This window comes from Trachurus trachurus, assembly GCF_905171665.1.
Source record: "Trachurus trachurus genome assembly, chromosome: 3".
Lineage (NCBI taxonomy): Eukaryota > Metazoa > Chordata > Actinopteri > Carangiformes > Carangidae > Trachurus > Trachurus trachurus.
Window position 1 is genome coordinate 22,767,810 of NC_139893.1, and position 10,613 is coordinate 22,778,422.

General features: G+C 41.9%; 1 long non-coding RNA gene across 1 annotated transcript; it reads right to left on the bottom strand.

Annotated features, from left to right (window-relative positions):
• Positions 1–201: 201 nt before the first annotated feature.
• Positions 202–1,102, bottom strand: LOC311004148. The gene is made up of 3 exons (XR_014596294.1): positions 968–1,102; positions 693–818; positions 202–592 (listed from the first exon to the last, which is right to left on the bottom strand). It is a non-coding gene; the product is annotated as an uncharacterized lncRNA (long non-coding RNA).
• Positions 1,103–10,613: the final 9,511 nt, after the last annotated feature.

A 10,613-nucleotide genomic window follows, 5' to 3' on the forward strand; every position in this document is an offset into this window, starting at 1 on the left:
TATGATAAATGACTTTGATAAAGTGAATAGCTTAAGAGAGGTATAATCCATTTTCAGTTTATATACAATTATTTTCATGTCACACCATATGATGATTTTAGGCGCTAACAGGGCCGGCCCTGTACATCTGGGGGCCCTAAGCAGGATAAAATTGGGGGCCCTGCCTCACAGTGTATATAGCCTATGTACCATCAAATATTCATAAAACCAGCTACCGTATGCAACCCTTGCATATTTTATTGTACCTCTATCAACATGATGGCAAGCAGATAGTTCACATTACTAATTGGAGTGTAAACTCTTAAAGCTGTCTAATTGCACTTGTCATTTTTTCTTCTACTTTGTTTTTGTCTGAATGTTAATGTTAATATTGTGAATGGCAATAGGTGGCTCCAAACCGGCAGTATTAAATCACTACTTTTGATGTAGCAGAAAGATAAAGGATTCTACAAAAGATTACAGTTTGAACAGATTTATTTTCTTTAAATTATCTGTACAGCTAAATTCTAGAACCCTTAAAACAAAACTTCAGTTGAGAAGAAGATAGAGGATGTTGGTTGGTCAGCAGCATCATCAGCAGTAACCATTGGAGCTGTGGAGAAGATTAGTAGAATTTTTTTAGCCACTTGTGTACACACAATTTCATTTTCCGACAGAGATAAACATATTGTGGCAACAAACAAGAAACTTACCAACTGTATGACTGGAACCAGCCACAGGGGAATGAGGATGTGGCAACATGACATATCCAATCAGCCATTAATAAATGGGTGATTGATCCTTTATCCCCTCACAGGAAAACAGCTGTTATCTTTTCACTGTAAACAGACCTTAAAATCAGCCAGGACATGTGAACTGCAGCAGGCTGGTACATGTAGCAGCTAGCCAGCTAAGTGAGCTAACACAAGCACCGACATGTTTTTCGGCTAAACGTTCATCTGGTAAACATAACATTAATTAGCCTTACCTTGTCCTTGTTTTTTTTTCATCCTCGACCTTCTTCTTTTTCCTATTTTCTGCACCTGACGGATATATCCTTTTGGACATCGTCACTGTCCAAAAGCTAATCACCTCCTCGCAAATCGCGATCTCAGTGAGTGAGGGAGGGAGGGGGTGGTGCGCGCTCGTTACCGGACAACGGCCACAGTCTGCGTTACGTTTACGTCAGAGCGATAGATATATGGTCATTGTTGCCAGTTGGGTCAAGGGTTACACTTTGTCAGAGAGGGTTAGACAAATGATTGAGCAAAGTTTGGGGGCCCCCTAGTGGCTGCGGGGCCCTAAGCAGCTGCTTAGTTCGCTTATAGGGAGGGCCGGCTCTGGGCGCTAATAAAACAAATTGTCACATAAATTCTGATTCCAACAGAAAATCTAAAAACCACATATGTTTCTATAGAGATGAGAGTTAGTAGAACAAAAGTCAACCATTTTCATGCTTGTTATTTGAAATTTTTGAAAAAACACTTTTTTCTGGTGTATATTATGTCACTGACCCAAATACATTCAGCCAACTGACTTCAGAGGTTTTCCGTCCCACTTACTCTTCAGTCTAGCTGAAACACTTAAAACAGCCAGCTAACTAAATGTAGTTCATGTTCACACAGGGGAGACCACTACTGTCTTGTTCCTTCATACAACGAGTTTACAGCGCTAACGTTAACGTATTCACACCGTGATAAACAGCAGTCACCACGGCGAGAGAGGCTGACTCCCCCGGTCACACACCCCTCACAACGTTACACACACACACAGACACAGCAGCAGCTACAACACCGTCTTTTGACCAGAGTCCCCCTCATTAAAGGGGACCTATTATGCTCCTTTTTGCACCAACTAAAATAGTTCCTGGGTGTCTTAAAGACATGTCTGTGACGTGCTTCGGTCAAAATACCCCAAAGATCAAACATCACAGCATTCTCAAAAACAGGGCTGTGCAAAACGGTCTGTTTCAGTGGCCCCTCCCTTTAAATGCAAATTAACCACTCCCTCAGCATTGCGTTACCATGACGATGTCTACTACTAGTACCTATACTGATTTGGCCAAAATGTAGTTACAAACAAAAGCTAAATCTGCAGTAGGCAAATTGCCAGATCTCCAGTCTGCATCTGACCAGTCTACATTGTGTAATGAAATGTGCCCATGACCTAGTCTCACCCTAACCAAAGATGGTATAGAGTAGTCTTTGCCATGTAGGCTACTGTAACCATGTAACATGTAATATAACTTAACCCTTACATACTGTTTGGGTCAAATTTGACCCGTTTTGACATTTGACAGCAGAAAAAATACCCTAAACATCATTCTTTTAGGCTGAAATTTTATGACTTTTCCTAAAGTGACCCAAAATACACAAAAATGAAACTATTTTTAAATTGTATACTTTTGAACAGGTGCTACAAATTTTTAAACACTGAGGCTGTTTCGGGTCAAATTTGACCCGTATCTGTTTAGATGGATGTTAGATCCACCAGTGTGGGTCAAATCAAGGAAAATTGTGGTTTTAGGGAATCTTGAAACTGTGGAACTGTACAGGCCATGTTTGTGTGTATGATTTATGGGACAGTGGTGACAGAAACAGAGTTCAAGGGTGACTTCGACACTGTCACGAGAACTGCCTGTGTTCCCACCACATTTGCCCAGGTTCCCACAGAGACAGACACCTGCTGGTCTTTGAGGGGGCATGGGGGAACCTCGAAACAGTGAAATAGTAAAACAGCATAGTAGTGATCATACAGTATGGTGCACAAATGGAACAGAGGTCATCTGAGGTCAAGGGGTGCCTTGACACAGACACGAGATCTGCACCTGCAAGCACCTGCACCTGCAATGTAATAAAATAATCTATAAAGTAACAAATTTGAATCAATTTGCGTTGGGAGGGTGGTGGTGGAGGGTCATGACATAGAGGTTCCTGAGCTGCCATTTCAGTGACTGACATCATGGCAGCGAGACTTGGTACGACAGGCCCTTTATCTGATCTTCCAAAAGGATGAGGTTGATAGTGATTTGGTGGAGGATGTGTCAGAGCAGGAAGACAGTGCCAAAGAAAACCATATTATATATAAAGCAGGGAGAGTGCATTTTTTTTATAATAAGCATTTTATTATTTAATGTTTTTGTGTTCTAAGTGGTAAATGTTGAATTAATATTGATAATTATGATTTCTTATGATATAGCATTTAGCGTATAACATATAGCGCGTAATGGTTGCAATGGTTAAACGTGGTCATATTATGAATTCCAACAGTTCCACAATGTTCATGCCATTTTAAAATTCAATGAAATATATTTAAATCATTGTGGCTTTTATGTGTTTATGACAGGATGTAATACTGTGTAATAGTAGAAGTTTTTCTCCAAAAACGAGTGTTGTAAAACTTAAAAAATGCACTCTCCCTGCTCTCTGATTTTTTTTTTTAACACTTAAACATACATTAATTTATGTGTCATAGGCTATTTAAACATTCTAAATAGATCTGTAGTTTAAAATTCAATATAGACACTTACTATGAGGGAATTCTTGGTCCGGGTCAAAATTGACCCGAACCATACTGTGAAGGTATCAAATTTGAACAGTATGTAAGGGTTAAAGCAGAAGTGAGTGGTCCGGTCGTTTTCGCTAATGCTGCGTTCCAGGCAGGCTTTTGAAATCGTAAATTACAGCTTCAAGTCACAATTTACGACTTTGTAGCGTTCCAGGCAACCCACTCGTGTTTTTCCGACCTGTTTTACCGGTGAAAGTCACTATAACGGCCACTCGTAACTTCCGACCGGTGAACTCGTACCAGATCGAACTGGTACCACTTCACGGTCGGAAAAATACGAGTTTCCTTGAACGCACCATAACAGTCCTCGTCCCTACGTCGCCACATTCACGGCGTTCCTTGGCTGCACACACAGCCCTGCATGCCGTTCTCTCTCCTCATTGGATAAAAACTGTAGGATACGATAAATGTTTTCTCTTCGGCTCAGAGCAGAGCAGAGGGACTGAGAGACCCGTGTTTCAGTCCAAACACTCTATGTAAGTGATTGCTGTCGGAAGATATAACTATTTAACACAAATATATCACTTACTTCTGCTTTAATAAAATAAATTAAAAATATATGCAGACTGGTCAGTTCATTGTAAAACAGTTATTTATTGATGTAAATGTGGTGATTTGTGCACATAGACTACAGAGCTCCGCAGCACTGCTCCTCTCCTCTCCTTCTCACAGCTTCACTTTTCATTCAAACTAATTCAACTGCCAGAATTGTAAGATTTCATCAATGAGAGCAACATTTATCTCCTAAAAACAATAACCACATGGCGGTAAACGTCTAAAAAACCTGCGGGTATGTTTATTAGCGATGGTTTTCTCTACCGCGATGAGCACGGACGTCTGCCCGGCCAAGGAGGCCTGCAGACGGGCTCTGCCTGTGTGAGGAGCCACTGCAGGTGCTCCAGCGTTACAGCGTTACGTCGGTCCGACGAACAACGTCGCCCCGGCGGTACGTCGCTGCTCACACAGGTACAGCTTCACTTACATAAAACGTCGGCGTAAACTTCTAAATAAAACTTAGTAAAGTGGCGCTACAGTGCTAAAACATGCAGGGAAAAAGCAGGAAGTAGACCGCTCCGCTCTCCGCTGTGACACCAGCCCATGGATGTATTATATTAAGCACCAGCCACAACAGAGCAGCATGGGAGGAGGCGGGGCCGGCTGGAGCAGAGACCTCGGCATGACCATGTAGGGGAGTCCGGCACGCCATGACGTCGATGCGAGCTCATGTCAAAAAAAAGTCAGGGTGTGCAGAGAAATCCAAGAGAAATCCCAATCATCTAGCAGGGTTTACCTCCAAATGCATTAACCTCATGATATGACACTTCCACGGCCTCTAGAACCATTATCCAACATTTTAAACATATATAAAAGTCTGAAAAGCTGGAAAAGCATAATAGGTCCCCTTTAACACACGTCCGACCAAACAGCCTCCTCTCATCCACACACACGGGAGACCAGCCATACTGTACAATCACGGACGGAAAACACCGTAAAAATAAAAAAATAAATAAAAACTCCGCCGTGGTCTCATTCCACCACACGTACGAGCGGACACACAGCTGATCAAACCATTTCTTACCTTCACTCTGGTGTCTAAAACAGGCAGCAGCATCAGTAGTCATCCAGCACCAACAGTTTATTATTTCCACCGATCGATATTATTCCCGTTTTGATCGTTACTCGCGGTCTGTCCGTTTCCTCCGTTTGCATTGTGTGAAAGAGAAAAAAAGTTTTTAGCCGCGGTAGCAGCCGTAGCTCCACTGTGTTGTTTCCCCCGGTCTCCTCCCACCGGGACACGGCTGCTGCTCAGCTCGGACGCGGTGTGTCACGGGCGCCGGGCGGTCTGGACCGGGTCTGGACTCGGTACCAGGTCCAGAGAAAATTCACTGTCTCTGCTACTGCTTCTCCTGTCAGGACACGTGAAGCTAACGTTAGCTAAAAACTTTATTTATTTTTTTCACACAATGCAAATGGATGAAAGACGCTGACCGGTAACGAGATGTAAACGGGAGCAGCATGGTGGATTATAACCTGTTGCAGCTGGATAACTGCAGCTGCTGCTGACTGTTTTAGACACCAAGAGTGAAGGTAAGAAATATTTCCTTTAGGTTTATCAGCTGTGTCAGTGCTGAGGACTGGGGTGTGTGGTGGAGTGTGTTTGAGGTCACTTTCCCGTCTTTATTTCATGGCGACGTGTACATGTTTAGGTGTATCAGAGACGTTCAGTGAAGTCCAGCTCTCCTACCATGGGGCGTGGTCTCTTTGCCTGCAGCACGACCATATCGTGACACGCCCCCACCGTTCTGAAGCAGAGAAAACTGCTCATTTATTGACAACTTTGATGCAGAATTTTATATACTTGACGACTTTTTTAGTCCTCCAAATTTGACAGAGTGGTTAATAATATGTTTTCCTGTGGTATTATAAACTTAAAACACATATTTATTCTTGGTTTACCCGGTCTTTAAGTCAGATTTTTCAGTATTTTGTATTGATGTATTGGTACTTTTACTGAATTTAAAAAAAATCTAATTTCTTTCACTGTGGTGCAGAGATTTACAAAAGTGATATGTGTCATAATTTTTGGGTGCAATATCAGAATTTATGTACTTTAATGATAATGCATAAATGTGCAATAACAGGCTTGGGGAAGAGTGTACTGAGGTGAGCAGCACAGAGTGTGTCCAATCTGTTTTCATCAGGTCGGGGCCAAACACTTCACCCTAAACCAGACAGAGCGTAAGAAATGTCGTCAGTGCTGCCAGTCAGATACTTGTTGTGCCACCCACACATCCTCACCCCAGGTGATTTACATGAATCACACCATATAGTTCATGTTGTGCTGCAGTTGACCACAGTCTAAATGCCAGGATCTCCCCTCCAGTCTGAAGAACTGACAAAGCCTCTTGGATGGAGTTGCCAAGTGTTTTCATCTGTACAGCTGAGAGCTATTGGACACTGCAATCTGTTAATTACACAAGATGGCTCATAATCAGAGGTTGACCCATGCTGGGAAGGCAGAGAGGCAAGCCAACAATATGACTCAGTTTATTTACATGTATTTTCTTGGATGTGTTAGAGTTAGGGGCACTCACAGTGACACAGTATTCACCTCATATTTTTGGCCATGCTAAGCATGGCTGTAGCAACGGTAGTACCTATCTGCCTATCACAATTAAAACTGTCGTAGACATTTGTGGTCGCCACACAAGTTTAAGTAACTATGAAATCAATTGCCATGAAAATGGCAAATCGATGAACTATAGAATCTGGCAAGTTGACTTTTCCTCCCAGCCAAATGACTCCCATAAATTCCCATAGTAATTTATTCTGAAATAACAACAAGTGAAATGTACAAATAGGTCATCTTGTAACGTTAAAGGTTACATATTCCCATTTCTTTGCCATGACTTATGGTCCATAGAAATGAAAGAAACACCTTTTTATAGAAAGTCATTATCAAACCTGCTGTGTTAATGCTTAAATTCAATTCAGTTTAACAAACTTAATTTGTCCCAGGGGGTGACTTAACAGGAAAATAAAGTAGACTTTAAGAAACTCACAACTACTTGAAAAAAAGTGCAAGACAAATTGTACACACAAGTGAAAGTGCAACAGAACATCAACAACAGTAGCCTACAAAACATAACTATGTGATACTAAAAGAATGAGAATCCAGAAACACCCACATCATTATTATTTCAGATGAATTTTCCTTTCATCTTTGAATCTTTGTTCACCTGAAAAGCCACAACATTCCTCCGTCATGTCACCAAACTGAAACTTACTGTGCCTTGTATGACTAAGTGACAAGGTGGACTGGACTGGAAGTGGCTCAGCCATAGTGATGCATCTCTGGACATAAAACATCCAGCTCTTCTTTTTGTTTCCCTCTCTGGGTAAACCTGATATGACTCTGCCTCACTGAGTTATACCTCTATATTCCCACAGAGAGAAGGCAGCAGCTGACAAGCTTTGGCACTCCGAAGGAAGCAAGATAGGACTAAAAATATTTCATGTGGGTTTTCTAATTCATAAACCTCAACTGTTTTCGGTGCTGTTCCAGCCACTGCAGAGCTGGAATGGTTTGGGTAGGGGTTATATAAACTACCCTGTGCCCATTCCTGTTCTTATTCTCTAAAGGCAGTTCTAAATACAGCCTTTAAAGTGTTGTGGCCTGGTTCCATACCCGTTAGTGACCTCCCACATCTGGCCTATTACCAAATTTCTTTCTTCCTTTAAAGACACTTTTCAAAGACTTTCTGGTTGCTTTGTTAATTGCAAACTGTAATTTGGCTCATCTGGTCATCATGAGACCACATTGGACAATAGTAGAGCCTAATTTGTCCATCCATATTATTGTCTGGGTCTGCACTAGCTTGTCATATGGCAGATGTAAACACCGTTAGCATTGCCATACATCACATCCTAAGAAAATTATGAAAATCCCCAAAAAAATCCCCATCATGCAAAATGGTGAATATCATTAAACCGTTGCTTATGTTTTCTTTGGGCGATGGCTGCACAGTTGGTCATTATGTCATCTGTTGTCTAATTATGTAAGAAACCACTGGTAAATGGCAAACATCAGTGGTCAAAAGTAGCTGCCTTAAAGCAGAAGTAAGCGATCCGGTCTTCTTGTCAGCCGATGGAGTTAGCAGTCCCCGCCCTCGTCCCTACGTCACCACATTCATGCGCATCCCTTGGCTGCACACACAGAGAGGACCACCCCTTTATGCTGTTCTCTCTCCTCGTTGGATAAAGGTTGTAGGATACAAGGAACGTTTTCTGCTCGGCTTACAGCAGAGCAGAGTGACTGACAGACCCGTGTTTCAGACCAAAAACTCTATATAAGTGATTGCTGTCGGAAGATATAACTATTTAAGACTTAGGCTATATTAACACAAATATTCCGCTTACTTCTGCTTTAACAAAACCAGGAGTATTTCCTATCTACTGCAACTAATTGCTGTTTTCCATCATATAAAAAAACAAATGCGGTGGAGTTTATGTTCATCATTTTGTTTGTTGTTTTTATAGTTTTACTCTTGAATCAAAGGTGAATAATGCCTATGAATGTGCCCCACATCATCTACAAATAAGTTGCCAACCAACAATGCTGAGGGTGTGATATTGGAAAGTCCAGAGGATTATCTCTAATGCCAATTGTCACCATTGACAAATGTCCTTTTTGGTGAAATTACACCAGAAGATCACATATTATATGATCATCAAAATGGATGTAAGGTGCATGCTGCTTCCAATGGATTTATGAAAATGGGAACAATCCAGTGGCAGCAGCAGGTGTTTAATCGATATTAATGGTGACAGGGATGGAAAAAATACATTGGTGTTGTATTTCAAGACACTCTTCCTGCTGTCAAGTGTCATAAAAGAGATCCTATAATGTTACGGTAAAGGTCAATATAGAAGGCCTTTGTACACCCCTAGTTTAACCTAGATTAAACTCAAAGAGACAATGCATCTAATCTCTGATTGGCCTTGGGTGGGATATGGTATTACATATTTAAATGTCCTTTATCCACCAGTTTTGAAATTTACACAGCTGTGGATAAAACTGGTCGGTTCTGAATAGTTATGTATTTACATCATATTCTTCTGTTTTTGTGTATCTACACTCATCATTGTTATGGATTGATTTCAACATTGTGCAGTCTTTGATTCCATCACATGCTTCATGCTCAGTTTGACTGATGACACCCACAACAAAACACCCAAGAGCACTTATATTCTCTGTGCCTGCAGTCACTGACAGCAGGGCGACACACTATGGAAAACATTCCATATGCCTGAGGATTTTCTCTGTAATCTCCATGTTCAGAGGAGCTTGTTGACCGTGACTCATGTTGAAAATGGTGTCAATTATCTTTCTGCCGTTGTACATTCATATGGTAATTGCAGAAGGCAAAGTACTTTCTTCTTTGCCTAGAGATAATATATGAAGAACTTAAGAAGTGAGCTATAGGGCAGTCTAGTACAGCTTATTATACAAAATGGCAAGTGGTTAGTGAACTGTCATTGCCATTAAATGGCTGCACACGTGATGCTCATAATAATCAGTATTATATGGTTAATGCATTTAATCTCATGGCTCAGATTATATTTACACAACAGAGGACATAGGCTGTAATCAGGAGGCACATGTGGACCTGAGACAATGACATAGATAATCAATATGACAAAACCAGAGGACACACTGCTCATACTCACAGAATATAAGTTAAATTTGACACAACAGCTTCTTCATTTGGTCAAAAGGCCTGAGTTAGTCAGTGAGGACTGATTGCACGAGGCTGAGAAATACAGGAGTGGTTGTCCTTTGGTCTGGCAATTGGCAGACTTGCTTGGATGCATCCTTGCATAATTCTCTTAACTCTTTCGCGACCACACTAATTCCTCAGCACATCCGCTCAGGACCACATGTTTTTGGCTATTTGTTTACCTTTTATCTCACGTCGAACCGAACTCTGTACGTCACCTAGAAACAAACGGTCTTCACGTGATTGAAGAGTGACTTTACAACGTGCTCCACGAAAAAACGGCGAGTTTTTCCGCCGTTTCATTCGTGAGGACGAAGTAGAAGAAGAGAGCTGGGTTTCTCCAAAAAAACGGAGCTCCCGCTCTAGTTTCAGAGAAAAACGCACTTTTGTGTCAAGTGGCAATCTGCTCATTTTACCGGTACTCTGCGGTGTGGCATGTCTCCCAAATCATTTCTACGGCTAAATAAATATATTTGTAGGCATATCTGGGGGGTGTGGCAGCGTGGAGAGCAGCGGTGCAGCGGTGCGGGTCTCTGGCTGCAGCGCAGCAGCTCCGGGACACTGCTGTGTGACTGGCCGGCGATGAGTGCTCTGGGGCGGGGGTGGCCGGTGTCGTGCCAATGTGCTTATCCCCGATAGGAAGTGTTTCCCCTGCCGCGGGAGCGCGCATGCATGCAGCGAAGGTGAAACTAAGATACTGCGCTTGATTTCATCTAAATAAAAGGAAACTACGTACATTTGAGTTGTTTGATTCATCGTTTTAGTGTTCTAGTTTTATCAGCGAGG